The sequence below is a fragment of the Galeopterus variegatus genome, unplaced genomic scaffold (assembly GCF_000696425.1).
Source record: "Galeopterus variegatus unplaced genomic scaffold, G_variegatus-3.0.2 Scaffold481, whole genome shotgun sequence".
NCBI classification, from domain to species: Eukaryota; Metazoa; Chordata; class Mammalia; order Dermoptera; family Cynocephalidae; genus Galeopterus; species Galeopterus variegatus.
In genome coordinates, this window is record NW_007726592.1 from 178709 (window position 1) to 200035 (window position 21327).

At 38.2% G+C, this 21327-nt stretch overlaps 1 protein-coding gene across 1 annotated transcript in view; it reads left to right on the plus strand.

Annotated features, from left to right (window-relative positions):
• B3GAT2 (beta-1,3-glucuronyltransferase 2) overlaps window positions 1-21327 on the plus strand; it is a gene marked incomplete at its 5' end in the record, with an annotated part of 75727 nt that overhangs the window by 19944 nt on the left and 34456 nt on the right.

The window sequence follows — 21327 nt, forward strand, 5'->3', positions numbered from 1 at the left end:
TTTTTTTTTTTTTTGTCTTTTGTCTTTTTTCCGTGTCCGGCAACGGATCGCAACCCTCAGTGTTGCCCCCGTACCGGACCGGGGACCGGCAACGGGATCGCAAGCCTCGGTGTTGCTCCCGCGCCTCGCTCAGCCAGTGAGCGGGAGCCGGTCTGTATGTGGGATCCGAACCCTCGGACGGGAGCGCCGCCGCGCTTCCCAAGCGGCGCACTATCCAGTGCGCCACCGGGCCGGCCCCCCTTTAGCCCATTTTTAAATTGGGTTGTGTTTTGTTGAGTTTTAGGAGTTCCTTATGTATTTTGGATATTAGTTCTGTATTAGATATGTGGCTTGAAAATATTTTCTCCCATAATGAGGATTATCTTTTTATTCTGTTGATAATGTCCTTTGATGCACAAAAGTTTTTCAATTTTGATTGGTCAATTTATTTTTTCTTCTGTGCTTTTGGTGTCATATCCAAGAAATCATGCCAAATCCAATGTCATGAAACTTTTCCCTTATGTTTTGTTCTAATAGCTGTATAGTTTTAGCTCTTTTGTACATGACTCAACTTCATCTTTTTGCGTGCACATATCTGGTTTTTCCCAGCAGCATTTATTGAAAAGACTGTTCTTTCCTCATTGAATGATCTTAATGAAAACCATTGACCTTGTCAAAAATCATTTGACTATATGCGTGAGGATTTATTTCTGGCCTCTCTATTCTGTCTCACTGGTCTATAGATGTGTCTTTATGCCAGTAACACACTGTGTTGATTAATGTAGCTTTGTAAGTTTTGAAATCAGGAAGTATAAGTCTTCCAACTTTGTTCCTTTTCAAAATTGTTTTGGCTATTCAGGGTGCTTTGAGATTTCATATGGACTTTAGGATATACAAGCGGTCTTCAAAAAGCTCATGGAAAGATTCGTATTGTCTTTTATTTTCCACAAATTTTTTGAATACCCTCGTATTATTCTATTTCTTGGGATTCTGTTTCTCAGGACATCATTGGAATTTTGACAGGGATTGCAATGAATCTGTAGATTTCTTTGGGTAGAATTGACATTTTTTTTTTCCTTTTTGTCTTTTTTCGTGACCGGCAACAGATCGCAACCCTCAGTGTCGCGCCCGTACTGGACCGGGACCAGCCACGGGATCGCACCCCTCGGTGTTGCTCCCGCCCCCCGCTCAGCCAGTGAGCAGCCGGTCTGTATGTGGGATCCGAACCCTCGGCGGGAGCGCCACCGCACTTCCCAAGCGGCGCACTATAGCAGTGCGCCACCGGGCCGGCCCAGAATTGACATTTTAACAATATTAAGTCTTCCAATCCATGAATATGGGATGTTGTTCCATTTATTTATGTTGTCTTTAATTTCTTTCAGGAATGTTTTTATAGTTTTCAGTGTATAATTTTTTTGCCTCTTTGGTAAAGAATATTTACAAGTATTTTATTCTTTTTTTGTTTTTGTTTTTTTTGCAGCTGTGCAGTATGGGGATGCAAGCCCTTGACCTTGGTGTTATAACAGCAGGCTCTAATAAACTGAGCTTACCAACCAGCCAGTATTTTACTCTTTTTGATGCTACCCGTAAGGTTTTGCTGTCTGTCCCATATCTGAAAATATCATCTACTACTGACAGAACCAAAAAATTCAGGACTGAGAAAAAGTTTAGGCACATATAACATAAACAGATCTTAAAAATATGATACAACATAGAAAAATGGAAAGGAAATCTATTCCACAGTGCCATTATATACATTTAAAATATTGCACACAAAGCATTGTCTCATAAGAACACACACAAATAGAATAATTCAGGATTTTCTAAATTGTGTTCTATGGAACAGTGGTATCTGGGGAGATGTTTCTAAGCATCATTTTAAATGACTTGATTCTTGTTCATGTTCATCTTCAGGGCTGACCTAAAACATGCATCAAAGATTAAGTTTCTAAAGTCTGAAACACATAAGGAAGGCAGCCCATATTCCAGGCCTGGGTCTTGGTGCAGTTTTTCCTAGAAAAAGATCGGTACCTTTTGTTTCTTAAACATCTAAGGAAAGGGTTTCCACTGGTTCCCTGGTAACAGGTCCCAGTGTCTAAACCATGGTTGGAGAATCTCTGCCCTTGAGCAACATGTGATGATGATGGTAATGATGATGGTGGTGATGATTAAGCTAATGACAGTGATGACAACAGACATTTAAGACATTTATTTATGTACCAGAACAATAAGTGCTTTACATGTTTTAATTCATTTAATCTTCAAAACAACCCTATGAGAAGGGTGTTATTATACCCTTTATTTATTATATGATGTTACTGTACCATTTATATATGTGAAAACAGGCGCAGAAAGCCTTACTAACAGAGCTGATCTACAGAGCTAATCAGAAGTGAAGCTGAGATTTGAAGGCTAGCAGATTCACAGATCCAACTTTTCACTTTACTTTTTCTCTGTTATCTGTCTCTGAATCAATGATGGGTTTTATTTGGTTTGGTTTTTTCCTTTTATTTTCTTCCTTTATTTTTGGTTTAATTTGCTCTTCTCTTTTAGCTTCTTGAGATTAAAAACTTAGATCTTTGATTTTCTACCTTGCTTCTTTTCTAATATTTGCTTAAAGCTATACATTTCAATCTAAGCACTTTTTCAGTTGTATCCCACACATTTTGATGCTGTATTTTTATGTTGTTCACCTCAAAGTGTTTTCTAACTTCTATTGGTTTATTAATTTTTTTCCTATAATTTTACTAAATAGTTCAACGTGTGTTGTTTAATTTCTGAACATTTAGAGGTTTTCTTATTATCTTTGGTTTTGATTTCTAGTTTAATTCTGTGTGGTTTGAAAATATAATCTAGTTTCATTCAGTTGAAATCTATTGAGATTTACTTTATACTCCGACATACGGTTGATATTGGTACATATGCCATGTACAACTAAAAGAACATTTATTCTGTAGTTGTTGGATATAGTGTCAGGTAGGTTGAGTGCTGCCCAAATGTTCAATACTGCTGCTGGTATTTAGTCTGCTTGCTCTATCAAATACAAAATGATAAAGTTCCTGACTATGACTGCGAATTCTTCTCTTTTTTCTTTTAGTTCCATCCATTTTTTCCTTCATGTATTTTGAAACTATGTTATTTGGTGCATACACATTTAGATTTTTTTTTCCTGGATGGATTGACTCTGTAATCATTGTGAAATGTCCCTTATTATCTCTGGTAATCTCTTTGTCTTCAAAATACTTTGTGTGATATTAATATAGTCATAATAGCTTTTATATGCTTACTTGTTTGCATGTTACATCATTTTCTTTCCTTTTACTTTTACCCTATCTCTGTTCTTATACTTAAGGTGTGTCTGTTGTAAATAGTATACAGTTGGTTCTTGTTTCTGTGTCCATTTTGCTTTTCTGATACTCCATTCCCAGTTAAGGAGGTAATAGTCTGTCAATAAAGCCTTATTTAATTTTTTGGTTTTGGTGGCTGGCTGGTACAGGGATCTGAACCTATGACTTTGGTGTTATAAGTCTGTGCTCTAACCAACTGAGCCAACCTGCCAGCCCCAAAGCCTTATTTAAATCAACCCTGTTGTGAATCTTGTACTGCATAAATGGCGCGTGTGTGTGTGTGTGTGTGTGTGTGTGTGTGTGTGTGTTTGAGAGAGAGAGAGAACTGGGCTTTCTGAATTAAGTTTTCTTTCAAACTCCACCTATATCTTTACTTTTGGCCTAAATAAATGTTAGTCATAATAACTTTGTGAAATAATCTTTTACTGAAGCTACAAAGAGTCTACTTACTGCTCCAGGAAAAGTTCTGTCAAATTTGGAAGATTTCGGGCCGGCCCGGTGGCGCACTGCTACAGTGCGCCGCTTGGGAGCGCGGCGGCACTCCTACATCCCACATACAGACCAGTTCCCACTCACTGGCTGAGCGAGGTGCGGGCGCGACGCCGAGGGTTGCGATCCCGTTGCCGGTCCCGGTCCGGTACGGGTGTGACACTGAGGGTTGTGATCCGTTGCCGGACACGAAAAAAGACAAAAAGGAAAAAAAAAAATTTGGAAGATTTCTATCTTTTTAAATATTTTCTGTCAGTGTTTAATTACTTCTATAGTCTTAGAGAGTCCCTCCCTTTTCCTGTTTTATTCATTTGTCATGTATTCTGAATATATTTTCCACCAAAGAACTTGAGATTTTTTTTCTTTCTCTTTGGTTTCAAGTATAGAAATAGTTCATCATACTTCCCAGTTCTAACCTGCTATTAACGTCATCCTGTGCAAGTTTCCTCCCTTGTTCTGTTTATTTCCTTTTATTCTTATTCTCAAGCATCTATTCTAATGTGTATGCAGTGCATTATTTTATTCGTATGTGTCCCTGTGAAATATATGGTGCTTTATGTGCAGTGTTTTAAATATACGTAAATGGCATTGTAGAATTTTTTTCCTTGTTGTACCATGTTTTTAAAATCTATTTTTATTATTGTGTGCACCTGTAGTCCACTGCTTCTAACTGCAAAACTTTTTTTTCAATTGAAATTCTCATAAATGCTCTATTTATGTGGGAAATTAGAATTTGCCACAAGGTACTTCTCTGTACTTAACATCATAGCACTCTAATGCTTTATTAATTGGTGAAAAAATTAAACTCTAATCCTGCTGTTCAAGGACCAATTTAGTCAAAGACTTTACCATAATGGAGTGCTTCCATTTTTTTGTGAATTGGGTCCCAGTAAATGTGAATCTTACACAGAGGTGACCAGTACCTCTAAGTCCTGGGACTAACTCCCCAGGGACGATTCTCCTGACCCTCTTCCATGCAGGCACTTGTCTATGCTAGATGCCTTAGGCTTATTTTTTTAAATCATGCCACACTTTTCCCTGGTGCCATAGTTAAAGCTTTTATGGCCCTGCACCAAACCAGCAGCCCAGAATAGCTACTTCCCGGGGAGCTATTGTCAGCGAGCTTTACTTTGGGCATAGTGTGAAGAATCCTATATATGTTGAGATTCCTGCTCTAACAAAATGACTCATATAACAAACAGGTAGCCTTTTGCTACAAGTCACAAAATCCCAACTCGAATTGGCTTAAACAATAAGCACATATATTATCTCACTATAATATTAGAATAATTAATATTGTCTGCTATAGCAGGCAAACCCTAACTTCTGAGAGGCTTGATAAAGTAAAAGCTTATTGCTTGATCCCACAAAGTTTGCTTGGGGTTGGCAACCCTGCTGTGCAGAGTTAGTGACCCAGATATCCCATTGCTTTCATCTGTCATTACACTACCTGTAACACATGGCTTGTAAAGTCACCTAGCAAGGGTAGAGGACTGGTGGATCACACAGGTTGTTTTTAAGGACCTGGCTTGGAATTGACTTAAATGGCTTCTGCCCATGCTCCACTGCCCGCAAATCAGTCATCAGTCATATGACAACATCCTAACTGCAAAGAATGCTGAGACGTGAAGTCTTCCTGTGGGCCTAGAAAGAAGAAAAGCTGTGATGAACATTCTCATAACAGGAAGTCCAGACGTAGAGCAGGCTTTAGGGTTGGCTGACTTAGCGACTCAGTGGTGTCATCAGGGTCCTGGAGTCTTTCCATCTCTCTCCACGCTGCCATCTTCAGAATGTCAGCTTTGTCTTCAGGCTGGCTCATCCCCTAGTTGCAAGATGGCTGCTGTAGTTCCAGTCATCACAACCAGACATGGCAATGTGTTGAGGTGGAAAGGGACCATCCTTGGGAGTGAAGGAACCTTTCCCAGAAGCAGCCCAGTACACTTCCTCTGATGACCAGAACTGCTAATACCCAAACTAGTCACTGACAAGTCATGATTTAAACCTGGCATTGGGAGAATGTCACCCTCTCCTCAGTCAGGTGGGGAAAGGGCTGGTCGCCATCTGAATCAAACTGAGGCTCAGCCAGCAAGGAAGAGGAGAGAGTAGATTTTAAGTAGGCAGCCACAGCCAACAGTATCTGCCCCAGACACTCTGCACTTATTAACATCATTTAGGTTCCGTAATAAAGTTTATGATTTTCTTCATGTGGTTCCTGCCTAGCATCGCATATTTGCTCTTGCAATAGTAATGCTGTTTTTCCTTGTATTTGCTTGTGTATAGGAAAGCTATTGATTTTTCAGTCACCTCTGCTCAATTTTCTTTTATCTGTGCATCTGTATAAATTGCTTTAAATCCTTTTTGGAGCAATATTAGATGCTAATTAAATACCAGGAGAGAAACCCAGAGGTGGAAGGATCTTAAATGGAACAGGGATGGGATTGAAGGATAAGGAAGCAAAGAATCTTATTTTTACAAAAAGAGAGGTTACATCTCATTGTCTGGGGAAGAAGTGGGATTGTGTGCTTTTTTCAAAACTTGGTTTAAGAAAATGCTGGGTGTGTGTGTATGTGTGTGTGGTGTTGGTGGTGGTGATGGTGGCAGGGAACAGGGAGGTATAATCTCTTTAATGTCCCAGAATATTACACCTAATGCTGAAACTGGATGATTAATAAGCAGTATCTTTTAAGGATATCTGACTGCTTTAGAGACCTCTTTTCCCTCATTCTCCCTAAGAAAAATAGGAGATGGATGGTTGATTTTCATATGGAGAAATAAAGAAACAGAAATGAAGCAAGTCAAATTTCTTCACATAATCATAGTACTAAGCAAATTAGAGCAGTGGTCTTTGGGTCAGTATTTATTAAGGAAAATAGATTGGGCGTGACTGTTCCTATAGCGAACTCTGGTACCTTTTATGCAGTGATGAAAAGGAGTTGAACAATACATGCCCCTGCTCCTTCTCCCTACACACACACACACACACACACACACACACACACACACACGCACACACACACTCACTCTCTCTCTCTCTCACACACAACCAGAAGACATGTTCTGAGACCATATTGATTTTTTTTTTAAAGAAGGAAAGGCATTATTATGCTTTCAAGTCAGTGGTATTAATTTACAACTTTTTTGATGTGTAGATTAGCTTCTTTGTGTCTGAATTTGTCCATTAAATGAAAAGGCTAGTAGACTAATGAGAACAACCATCTGATGTTGCTAAGAGCCCCAGATCCCCATACCAAATGAATTCTGTTATGTGCTGGACACACTTCTACAGAGGTGAGTAACATGTTCTCTGCCATTAAAGAACTCAGGACCCTTAAAATATTTGGGGGAACGTGTAGCAAAGAATCAAATTGTAAATGGGACAACAGCTTAGAATATTGGAATATATTAGACATGCTAATTTGCAGAAATTTTCTGCAGACATAAGGATAATTTTATATAAAGTTTTCCTTTTGATATGCAAATGAAGGTTAAGAGAGTCATTGGAAATTAGTTAATTATATTCACATTTTCAATAAACATCAAATTTCACTAAAGTATACTCACACAGACCCATACAAGGGATAGTAGAACAGACAAAGCCCATTTGGCTTTCTAGAGGGAATGTATTTTAACATTGGTGGCAGAAGAGAGAACAGGCTCATGTGGGTGGGGGGACCACCAAAGCACTAACCCTTTTCTCTTGTTCTTCCCTAATATTGTCATCATAGCTATAATACAATACACAGTAATTATACTCTTTGGCTGGGATTCTTTTCTGCAACAGCTGCTACTTTCCTAGAAACCTTGAGGAAAATAGAAATTTAAATAGTTTGTAGGTTTGTCTGTGATAATTTCACACACACGTACATAAAACTGCATTTGGCTGTTTAGTCTCCCCAGCAGTCATCTATTTCCTCGTAATTTTATTCAGGCCAAATCTTCTAGGCAAGGACACCACATGGATGGTATTGTCTTTCTCCTCCTGCATCCTGTGAAGCAGCACATATTGTCAGGTCATCTTATATAAGGTGATGCCATGCTTGACCACTTGCTGGGCCAAGGGAGTGATGTCCAGATCTCTCATTGCAAGGATCTCAGAAAAGATCTCAGAAAATTACAGATCTCTCTTGTAATTTAATAGCATATGTGGTGATACTTTGAGGCAGTGTGAATATTTTGTTTCTCATCAACTTTTACCCAAGGACAGCCACTACACACACGTGCATACACAATACACAACCCATAACCATAGACCTGTGGACCCATTTTTCCCCAGTGCATTTTTATCCGTTGATGCTATTCTTTTTGATGCTTAAGTCATTCACAGAGTGGCCAGGAACCCTTCAGACCAGCTTCTGTCTTTATTGAACTTGTCCTTGTTTATCTTTGAGCTCTTTTTTGCTCTGGGGCTTATCTTGTCCTTTCCCTGTGCCAGACCTAGAATCAACAGCTTCTCCCAGGAGCCCTGGTTCCTTTTAGTGGAGAATAATCTTTACAAACCAAGATCTGGATGTTAGGTGTTTTTTTGCTACTGGGGTGTTCATTTTTTCTGGTCCCTGCAACTATGAGTTCATATTGCAACTTCCTAATTATTTTGTTTTTATTTTCAATGAACTTTATCGAGGTACAGTTTATCTAAAATAAAATGTACTCATTTCAAGTATAGAGTTTGCTTGATTTCAGCAAACATATACACTCTCATAGCTGTCACCTTATGACCCTTTGCAGTCAGTCTTCACCACTTACAGACTCTAATCTGTTCTCTATCACTGTGGATTAGTTGTCTATTCTAGAATTCCATATGAATGGCATAATATAACATGTAATATTTTGTCTGGCTTCTTTCAGCATTATGTTTTGGGGATTCATCCATGTTATTATGGATATTAATCATTCATTACTTTTTCTTGCTGAATAGTAATCCACAATATATACATATATATATATATATATAAAACATCCATTACATATGCATATGTATGTCTATAACACCACAATTTATTTATTTCAAGTTGATGTACATTTGGGCTGTTTCTGGCTTATGGCTATTATGAATAAAGCTGCTGTAAACATTCAGATGCAAGGTTTATGCAGACATATACCTTTAATTCTCTTGGGTAAATATCTAAGAATGGAAATGCTGGGTTCTAAGTATGTTTTTTTTTTTTTTTGTCTTTTTCCGTGTCCGGCATTGGATCGCAACCCTCAGTGTCGCCCCCGTACCGGACCAGGACCGGCAACGGGATCGCAACCCTCGGCGTTGCTCCCGCGCCTCGCTCAGCCAGTGAGCGGGAACCGGTCTGTATGTGGGATCCGAACCCTCGGGCGGGAGCGCCGCCGCGCTTCCCAAGCGGCGCACTATCCAATGCGCCACCGGGCCGGCCCCTAAGTATGTTTTTTAACCTTATAGGGAACTGCCAAATTTTTTTCCAAAATGGTTATACCATTTTTTACTCCCACCAAGAATGTATTACAGATGCAGTTCCTCCACATCTTCATCAACTCTTGGTATTGTCAGTCTTTTAACTTTAGCCATTCTAGTGGGTGAGTGGTAGTGGTATCTTTGTTTTTTCCCCCCTGGCAGCTGGCCTGGGTGGAGATATGATCCCATGACCCTGGTGTTACAGGCTGCGCTCTAACCAGCTGAGGTAACCGACCAGCCCCCGCAGCGGTATCTTACTATGCTTTTAACTTCCATTTCTGTAATGACTGATGATGGAGAGCATCTTTGCATGTGATAATTGGTCATTCGTATATCTTTGATGAAATGTGTGTTTATTTCTTTTGCCCATTTTAAAAATTAGGTTGTCCTTTTTTAATTGAGCTGTAGAGTTCTGTGTATTCTGAATACCAGTCTTGTCAGAGATATGTATTGGAATATTTTCTTCTAGTCAATGGCTTGCTTTTAAATTTTTAAATAGTGTCTTTTGGAGAATAGAAATTTTTAATTTGGGTAATGTCCCATTTGTGAATTTTTTTATGGTTCATATTTTTTATGTCCTCTCTAAGGAATTTTTACCTATCCTAAGACCTCAAAGATTTTCTCTTAAATTTTTTCTATAAGTTAATACAACTTATAAACTTGAGCTTTTCTGTTTAAGTCCATGATCCATCCAATTTTGAGTTAATTTTATGAATAATATGAGATATAGGGGCTGAGGTTCTTTTTCTTTCTTTCTTTTTATCTTCTTAATTGACAAGTAAAAATTGTATATGTGGCATACACCATGATTTGATATATATATATATATATATATATATATACTTTGTAGAATGGCTAAATCAAGCTATTTAACATATGTATTACTTCACATACTAATGTTTTGTGATGAGAACACTTAAAGTCTACTCTCAGGAATTTTTAAGTATATTCTATATTAACTACAAGGGCTTTCCAAGAGTTTGTAGAAAAATGGAATTAAAAGGAAAAATATAAAATATAACCTTTATATTTCAACATAAGCTCCATCAAGTTCAAGACACTACTGTTTGTGTTGATACCAGCCATTTAGTCCATCCCTAAAAAACTGAAGGTCCTGAGAATTTAACCATGTCAATGCAATTTACATTATTTACTGAAGTCTTGGTTATATTATTAATTGAAGAAAATGGGTGCCCTTTTTAAAGATTTTTCAAGATTAGGAAACAAAAAGAAGTCAGAAGGAGCCAAATCAGGACTATAAAGTGGATGCCTAATGATTTCCCATCGAAACTCTCATTACATTCCCTTTGTTTGATGAGTAGATTGTGCAGGAGCATTGTCATGGTGGAGAAGGACTCTCTGGTGAAGCTTTTCAGGGTGTTTTTCTGCTAAAGCTTTGGCTAACTTTCTCAAAACACTTTCATAATAAGCATATGTTATCATTCTTTGGCCCTCCAGAAAGTCAACAAACAACATGCCTTGAGCATCCCAAAAGAACAATTCCCATGACCTTTGCTCTTGACCAGCCCACTTCTGCTTTGACTGGACCACTTCCATCTCCTGGTAGCCATGGCTTCAGTTGTGCTTTGTCTTTAGGATCATAGTGGTAAAGCCATGTTTCATGTTCTATTACAAGTCTTCTAAGAAATGCTTCAGGATCTTCATCCCACTTATTTAAAATTTCCATTAAAAGCTCTGCTCTTGTCTATAGTACCCATCAAGCAGATTTGCTCAACTATAATTTTTCAGTCAGAATTGTGTAAACTGAACCAATGGAGATGTCTATAGTTTTGGCTATTGTTTCTGCTGTTAATCAGTGGTCCTCTTCAAATAGGGCACAAAGATTAAATTTTTATTTGTAAATAGATGTGGACAGTCTGCTGCCATGGGCTTCTTCTTCAACATTGTCTTGTCCCTTCTTAAAATGAGTTATCCATTTGTAAGCTGCTGATTTGTCTTGGGCATTGTCCTCATAAACTTTTCATGCATCATCAGTGATTTCACCCAAGCATCACCATCAATTTGATGTTTGTTCTTGCTTCAGTTTTAGCAGAATTCATGTTGCTCTGATAAGGGCTGTTTTCAAACTGATATCTTATTCTTCTTAGTGCCTCAAAATAGGTCCTGTTCAGCTATTTCATAACAAGCTAGTACAAATTTATTTTGGTGCAAAAATGTTTTGCAATCCACGCATAGTTTTTTCATAATGCGCATCTTCTATGAACTTTTTGAAGACACCTAGTATAGTCACCATGATGTACAATAGATCTCTTGAACTTATTTCTCTTATTTAACTGAAATTTTGTGTCCTTTGACCAACATCTCCCAAATCCGCTGGGCCCCAGCCTCTGGTACCACCATTTTGGATTGTTTCTATGAGTTTGACTTTTTTAGATTCCACATATAAGTGATTTCATGCAGTATTTGTCTTTCTGTGCCTGGCTTATTTCACTTGGCATAATGTCCTCCAGGTTCATCCATGTTGTCACAAATTACAGGATTTCCTATATTTTAAGGCTCGATAGTATTCCATTGTGTATATATATCCCATTTTCTACATTCTTTCTTTGATGGACACATAGATTGATTTCATATCTTGGCTCTTGTGAATAATGCTGCAATGATCATGGGAGTTCACTTCAACATACTGATTTTGTATTATTTGGATATATATCCAGTAGTAGGATTGCTGGATCATATGGCAGCTCTATTTTTAATTTTTTGAGGAACCTCCATATAGTTTTCTATATAGTTTTTATAATTTTCCATGTAGAAAGGTTCCCTTTTCTCTACATTCACTTTTTTTTTCCTTAACATGGATGTACATTCATTCTATCACTAGTCATTGAAAAGATTATCCTTTCCCCCATTGAATTGCCTTAACATCTTAATCAAAACTCACATAACCATTTATAGGAGGGACTGTTTCTAAACTCTCTAATCTCTTGCATTTATCTTTGTATCTGTCTTTACATTAATACAGCACTGTCCTCATTACTATAGCTTTATAATAAACAGAGCCCAAGCAAGCCCCTCCAAGACAGTCCATGCCAGGATTCACAAGTTTATATGCCTTAAAGCAAGTAACATATGTAAGTGGAGCTGTTCTTGTGTAAGCAGTATTACTTTATTTGTATTAAGACAATTTAGACTAAAATTTCAACATGGTTTTTTTTATTAATATTTTTAGTCATGTCCTTTTCCCACATATTTCTCATGGTTCTTATTATGGTTTATTTCTAATGGTATCTTTCACACTCATACTTTGCATATTAAATATGTAGGAACATTGCTCATTTCCATACATATAACAATGGTGCCTCCCCACTTTTTTGAAATGCATGGTCCATTTGGTTTCGTTTTCAGTTTTCTACTTTAAAGAGAGGAATTCACCTGCACTGCCATGTTTACTGAGGCTCTATTCACAATATCCATGAGTTGGAATCAACCTTAATATCCTTCCATGGATGATTGGATAAAGAAAATGTGATATGTATTCACAATGGAATTCTACTCAGCCTTTAAAAAGAATGAAATTCTGCCATTTGCAGCAACATGAATGGTCTAGGAGAAAATTATGTTCCGTGAAATAAGCCAAGCACAGAGAGAGAAATCATGTTCTCACTCATAAGTGGAAACTAAAAAAAATTGATCTCATAGAAGTGGATAGTAGAATAGTGGTTATGAGAGGCTGGAAAGGGAAGGGAAAAGGGAGATAGGGAGAGGGTGGTCAGCGAATACAAAATATTAGAGAGATAAGAAGAATGGGATCTAGAGTTCTATAGTAATATAGGGAGACTACAGTTAACAACAAAGTACTGTGATGATGATGGCTATATTGAGAATCCTGATATGATCACCACACACGTTATGAATGTGCCCAATTATCATATTGTACTCCATTAATATATATAATTATCATGGGTCAATTAAGAAGAATAAATTAAAAAGAGAGAAATAGTAGAATAGTGATTATTAGAAGTGGGGGGAGATGGGGTAAGGGGAAGGTTGGTAGACTGATACAAAGTTACAAAGTTACAGACAGGAAGAATAAGTTCTGGTACCTTAGGGTGACACTACCTAATAATATTGTACAGTGTATTTCAAGATATCCAGAAAAGAGGATCTTGAATGTTATAACCATAGAGAAATAATAAATGTTTAGGTGTTAGATATGCGACCATTCTGATTAGATCATTATACAATGTATGCATGTACTGAACCAATTTGTACCTCATAAACATGTACAATGAAAAAAATAATTTTCTAAAAAGAGAGGAATATGGATGATCCCCAACTTAAGATGGTTCAACTTACAATTTTTCAACTTTGTGATGGTGTGAAAGTCATACTCATTTATTAGAAATCATACTTAGTACGGTAGTATTTAGGCTGTAGTACCCCTATCGCCATTCTGTTTTTCTCTTTCAGTATAGCATTCAATAAATTACATGAGATATTTAACACTTTATTATAAAATAGGCTATGTGTTAGATATTTTTGCCCAACTGTATGCTAATGTAAGTGTTCTGAGCATGTTTAAGGTAGGCGAGGCCAAGCTATGATGTTTGGTAGCTTAGGTGTACCTGTATTAAATGCACATTTGACTTACCACATTTTCAACTTAGGAAAGGTTTATCCCATTGTAAGTGGAGGAGCATCTGTTCCTCCCATGACAGCATAAGCTGATAATGAGAGGTGACTGGAGTGCAGACTCAGCATTGGAGCTGTGATGGGGAACGGTAGGGGAACTGTGGCAAACGGGAGGCACTGCTGAAAGGGACAGAGCCACTCATGCCACTGTTACCATAATGGAGTTCTAGACAATTGTACCACATTTTCAGAAAGGCCAAAAATTTTTGGATTTAAACAAGCCTCTGATGGGGAACGGTAGGGGAACTGTGGCAAACGGGAGGCACTGCTGAAAGGGACAGAGCCACCCATGCCACTGTTACCATAATGGAGTTCTAGACAATTGTACCACATTTTCAGAAAGGCCAAAAATTTTTGGATTTAAACAAGTCTTAACTTAAAACAGGTAAACTCTGTACTGGCCAAACCAAACTTTCCTGTAAGGCCACAAATGACAGCATGCTCCAGCTTGCAACCTCCTGTCCACACCATGAATAAGAGCATGGAAAGGGAGGGGAAAATTGACCCCAGCCCAGGGAGTAAGTCTGGATCATACTTGATAGGGGTGGGCAAAGAGGGAGTGGTTGCCTTTGGCACTTTTGAAATGGATCTTTTTAAAATAATAGACTTATTTTTAGAACAGTTTTAGATGTACAGGAAAATCAAGAAGATACTGGAGAGTTTCCATATGTCCCATCCCCAGTTTCCCCTATTATTAACATTTTTGCATTAGTATGGTACATGTGTTACAATTAATAAACCAAAATTAACTAAAGTCTATTCAGATATTCTTAGTTTTTATCCAGTGTCCATTTCTGTTCCAGGATCCCAGACAAGGTTCCACGTTACATTTAACATCATGTCTCCTTAAACTCCTCTGGTTGTGACAGTTCCTCAGGTTTTTGATGACCTTGTGAGTTCTGAGGGGTACTGGTCAGGTCAGGTATATTGTGGGATGCCCCTCCATTGGAATTTGTCTGAAGTTTTTGCTCATGAGTGGAATGTGCTTATGGGTTTGGGAGAAGAAGACCACAGGTGTAAAGTACCATTTTTATAACATCACGTCAAGAGTTCATATTATCAACGTTATTTATTTTGTTGCTCAAATTTTCCAGCTTTGGCCACTAGGAGCTGTTTCAGTTGGCAATGTTCCTTTGACACACCCCATCAATGTAGGATTTTATTTTTTTTATTTTTTTATTTTTTGAATACTTCCTTAGCACTACAAGCTGCTCTGGGATTATTTTGTATATTTTCAATCCCAGTCCTGGAATCAGCCATTTCTCCAAGAATCTTTGATTTCTTTAATAAGATTAGGAAAAGTGCCATTCTTATCATATAATATCAAGGGTACATACATACTGTCAAATGACTTATCACTGTTGATGCTGACCTTGACCCCCTAGCTGAGATAGTACTCATGAGGTTTCTTCACTGTAAAGTCACTCCCCCGTCCACATTCCATACTGTGCTCTTCGAAAGAAAATTCCTATGTGCAGCCCACACCTACGCAGTGGGGAGTTATGCTCCACTTCCTTGGGGGAGGAAAGGATATCTACATAAATTATTTGGAATTCTTCCATATGGGAGATTTGTCTATTCCCCATTTATTTATTTATTCCGTCATTTATTTACATCAATGTGGACTCATAGATATTTATTTTATGCTTTGGGTTGTAATATAATAGTACTTCATTTTATTGTTCAAATTATTTCAGCTTTAGCAAGTGGGAGCTCTTTCAGTTGACTCCTGTGTGCCTTTTACATGACCATATCAATGGGCGGGGTGTTTATTTTTGTTTGTTTTCTTTTTGAATACTTCCTTACTTTCTGGCTCAGCAAGATATCCTAGGCTCATCCTGGACATTTCCTGCCCCAGTCCTAGAATCAGCTACTACTCTAAGTAGATCTGTTTCCTTTTATTGGAGCATGGATCTATGTGCTAGTTGTACTCATGGCTATTGGAGTGTCATTGCTTCTAGGCCCTCTCAGTTGACAGAGAAAGGAAATATAAGTGTGTATACTAACCAGTGTATATACACATATCTATCAGTATTATCTATGTAGCCATCTCTATATTAAACTAAATATAGTTCATACTGATGTGTCCATCCCTAATCCACTACCACATGAAACATGCTAGACTCTACTCTTGCTGATCTGTGAATTCTTACTCCCAACAATGAGAAGCCTGACTACCAAAGTGCACCATCTGAAGTGGATCTTTTTTATGAAAGAATGCAGGGGAAATGCAATGGAATGTTCCTATCAAGGGCCTGTGGCCCTTCAATTCCTTTCTTGCTGGAAGATTTTTAGTCTTCCTGTCCACAGTGGTTAATGCTACTCATGCTTTAGGCTTAGTTCATGCTGATGTCCTGATGGAAGCTCTGACAGATCCCAGATCAGGTCAGATTCTCTGCAACATGCTCTCATGACATTATCTATTTCCTTATGGCCCTTACCAGCATAAAAATTAACTAATTGCAATTAGTTGTATCATTGTTTTTTCTCTCCCTGAATGCTGGATTCTGAGGTGAGGACTTTGCCTGCCTTGCTCAGGGCTTAGCCCAGCACTGGACACACATTAGGTATGTGATAAATATTTATTGCAAAAATGAAATAGGTATGGAAAAATGTTAGACTCAGTCTTCTACCCAATGATATAGGAGAAGGGTTGAGAATGTAACGTTAAGAACATTTCTGCTTTCTGGAATTTTTAGTTCCTTAAAATAACTTGCTTAGGCACCTCAAAAGTTCATGCTATGGAGATGGCAGTGCATGGAAATCAAAATAGGCAAAAAAAGATCCAGGACAGTATAAAGTTATGTGAAGGACTCTGTGGAATGAATAGCATTGAGTTGAGTAACAACTAGTTGAAAGAAATGGCTGGTGAAATCAGTAAGAGGCAGGTGCAAGAAAGAGGAAGAAAAGAGCAGACATTATGTTCAATTTTCAAACTTGTTCCAAAGAAAAGTATGAGTGTGTTGGATCATATAAATGTAGTTCTGTGTTGGAAAATATCAGATGTTTATGGATAATGAAATTGGAAAGGACCCTCATTTCCAAGTCATCACTTTTGTGTTTCAATTTTCTTCCTATTTGCACTGCTCTTTCCTTTGTGTCTTTAGGTCCTTGGGTCCTATTGGATTTAGTGGGTTTTGTTTGGCTTTTTTTGCCACTGAAATTGTTAGTTTAAAAAACAGGATAAGAATGTCACATTCTTATTGTAACTCTATTCCTTGAGGTTGCCTATAGCATTTTAAATTTTGGAAAATCAGGATCTTTATTTCTCCAATAAGATTTAAACTAGTGCCATATCTTCAAGGAAGCTAAAGGCATTTGTTCAACTTTTTCTGTTTTATTCTAAGGGCATTCTGATGATTGCCTACCTATGATCTTCTGGAGTGTTCCAGACCCTGGAGCTGGCTGCTAGCCATCTCCAAAGGAGGGACCAGAAGGACACAGCTTAAAGCTGTAGAAAGAAAAGTTCGCTAAAGAAATAGAAGCTGGTTATTGGTAAGGGTCACCAGACCTGGAGTGCACAGTAGTCACCTGCCTCCCTCCTTTCTGAGGGAAGATGGTGATGTGATAGACACCACCAGCCCTGAGATAGTTTAAGCGGCATTTAGCCTGGAGCAGTGTGGAGATGCACCAGATGTATCTCGGGTATACTTTGTAGTATTGGGTCTATGGAAATTACTCTGACCGTGAGTTTGGCTGGTTACTATTGCTATGCAAGTCCTATCCATTTAATTGGAAGTTGTGGCAGGAGGAATAAAGGACAGAATATGAGTTTGGTATTGAATGAATAGGAAGAGAGTGTCTTTGGAGGCCAGACCTGTCTGTAATATTGCAACTCTTATGTGAATTGCTTCTTCTCTGTCTTAATATCTGTTGCTTCATTCCAATCTGATTGGAGAACGTACCAGGCACCTGAAGTTGTGCCTGTTATGTAGCTACTATTTTGTGCTAAGAAAATAACAAAGCTTTTAAATGAGAATATTTTAGTTATATGAAGGTACTTTTACTTTTAATAGTAATAGTCCTTGTTTCATTTTTTCCCTCTCTCAGAAAAGAAAGTGGCTGCCAAGGAATCCTTAAAGAGCATAGATTGAGTGAAAAGGACACAGAACAAAGGACAAATCTCAGGGGTGAAATGAAGGAGTTCTGTAAATAGCCGTGCTATTTTCCTTTGAAATGCCTGGCACACTCTATATAGTAGAGTGGCCATCGACGGAGGGCTGTGTAATTCTGTGATGAAGCATTCTGCCCTGAATCTCAGCAGTACGTGCATGGAGAGGGCATCCGGATGTTTTCAAAATTTTTAACTATTGAAATGACAAACTTTTTAAACTTTAGCATACTTGGACATGTAATCCTGCCACATCACCTGCATTCAATTATGTATTACCTCACCTTTAAAACCCAATCCTTTGGAAAAATAACACATGAACAAATGTTACTCTGAGCTGCTGTCAGAAATTTGGACTATGCTGAAAAAAACCTACATTTTCTAGCATGAAACTGGCACAGAAATGTGAAGTTTTGCTTCTTTGATTCACCTTGTTACCTAGAACCTATTCTGTATTCTGTGGGTAAAATCGTACACATCTTTCACGGCCCAAGTTAAATGAAAAGTTTGCCACAAAACATGCTTAATTCCACTGGCTGGCCACCAAAACCAAAAAAATGCTCAATTCGTATGGCCATCTTAGTTGTTCCCTTCCTAGTGGTCCCACAGATATAGTTTATTATTCTTTTTAATGGCATTTTTTTCCACCTTTAAAAAGATTTTTTTTGCCTTCTTTTCTTTTATTGTGTGTCTTCCTCTTGATTATGACCATGTCTCTTGCATAGCACAGGCATGTACTGATGACTTTTTACATGTGTGCCCACATTCAAATTACTACCTGGTATTTAAACACTTGTCAAGCATTGATTGGCACCTGCTGGGCACAACCTTGTGCACTCTCAAGAGGACACAGAACTCTGGGATGGGGTCTGCTTACCAGTTTTTTTCATATTTGAAAATTTAATGCTCTGAGCAAAAGCAGTTTAGGAACTGAAAAATCATAGCCATTTTCAGGAAATACAAAAAGAAATCAACAAACCTACAGTACTATTTTTAGTGCCTTATAGACGTAAAGCCATTCTATTAATTTTTTTAAAAATGTGTATTAGGTTTAATTTGGTCTCTTTGAGTGTTTGTCATGTTTGATATATAAGATTAAAAAATGTTTTTATCTTCTGCTGTGTGTGAGGGAACAGGAGACTAAAGGAATGAGTTTCAGTAAATTTGGGGGGGGTTGTGCTACCTATGGGGAAGACCTAGGACAAAAAAGCATCAAATATTAATGTTGACTCAAGAATTAAATTGCCAAAATTTTGCTGAGAGAAATTAAAGACTTAAATAAATGGAGAAAGAGATCATATTTATGCATTAGAAGACTCAATATTGTTAAGCTGTCATTCTCACCAAATTGTTACATAGATTCAATGCAATCCACATCAAAATTTGCTGAAATTGAAAAATTGGTTCTGAAATTCATATGGAAATTGAAAGGACCTAGAGCAGTCAGAACAACTTTGAAAATGAAGGACAAAGTTGGAGGATTAACATTTCCTGATTATAAGACTTATTATAAAGCTACAGTAAATCAAGACAGTGTGGTATTGGCATCAAGATCACCAGCTAAACCGAGGGATCAGAACAAAGCATCTAGAAATAAACCTACACGTACATGGACAACTGATTTTTTATGAAGATGCAAAAGCAGTTTAATTATCCCAGGACAGGCAAGGAGCCAAGGGCCACAGCCCCCTCCATCCAGAAGCAGGCAAGAGAGCATGCCTGGGGTCCTAGGCAAGGAGCCAGGGGCCACAATCCCCTCTGCCTGGAAGCAGGCAAGAAAGCATACCAAAAATACCACTTCCACAAGGCTGGCCCCCCAACAGCCACCGCCATAGACACTGCTGCCAAAAAAGCGTCTTGACACCACAGGAGTAGCCACAGCCACTGTGCAGGGACCCACAGGACAATCAACTACATTGACATGAGGAAAGTAACCAGCGGAGACTGGAAAAAGAAGAGGACATCTCTCTCCTCAAAGCCCACTCCAGAGTAACAGAAGAAATGACTGATCTACCAGATGACCATACATCAACATAGAGATACTAGAAATATGAAAACCCAGGAAAGTATGACACCACCAAAAGAATACAGTAATTCTCAAATACCAGGCCCTATAGAGCAAGAAACTCTTGAAATGACTGAAAAGGAATTCCAAGCAACAATCTTAAGGAAACTCACAAGAGATGTGACAAGATTCAATCAGACAACATAGTGAAACGAGAAAAAAAATTCCAGGATATTAAAGGGGAAATTTACAAAGAGTTTAATACCTTAGAAAAGAATGTAGAAGAACTCATGGAACAGAAGGATTTACTCGGGCCGGCCCGGTGGCGCACTGGATAAGTGCGCCGCTTGGGAAGCGCGGCGGCGCTCCCGCCCAAGGGTTCGGATCCCACATACAGACCGGTTCCCGCTCACTGGCTGAGCGAGGCGCAGTGAGGCAATCCCGTTGCCGGTCCCCGGTCCGGTACGGGGGCAACACTGAGGGTTGCGATCCGTTGCCGGACACGGAAAAAGACAAAAGACAAAAAAAAAAAAACAGAAGGATTTACTCAACGAAATAAAAAACACAACCAAAAGCTTAAGCAGCAGGCTAGAACAAGCAGAAGAAAGAATTTCTGATCTTGAATATAGTCTTTCAGAAGTAACCCAGGTGGACAAAAAAAAAGAAAAAAGAATTTAAAAAATGAAGAAAATCTTAGAGAGCTAGCAGACAAACTTAAGTGTACAAACATTTGAATCATGGGTGTTCCAGAAGGGGAGGAGAAAAGAAAAGGAAAACCTATTCAACAAAATAACAATGGAAAACTCCCCAGGTATAAGGACAGACATGGACTTTCAGATTTGGGAGGCTCAAAGATCCCCAAACGGATTCAACCCCCTAAAAATTCTCTCCAAGACACATTATAGTCAAACTGGCAAAGCTCAAAGACAAAGAGAGAAAAAAAAAAAAAAGAAGAAGCAAGAGAAAAGCATCAAGTCACCTATAAGGGAGCCCCTCTCAGACTAACAGCAGCCTTCTCAATAGAAACTCTACAGGCCAGAAGAAAACAGAATGAGACACAAGAAATCCTCAAGGAAGTCCTGCATCTGGAACCTAAAAACAATATTCTCTCCCATGAATACACAAGAAAATAAAACCCACTGGTAAAACAAAAATGCAAATGAGAAAGAGAAGGAAACAATCTTACCACCACAAAAAGCCATAACGACAATGTAATAATGCCCCTAATTTATTTCTGATTTTAGTACTTTCAGTCTTCTGTCTTTTTTCTTGGTCAGTCTAGATAAAGGTTTGCAAATTTTTTTGATCTTTATAAAGAATCAAC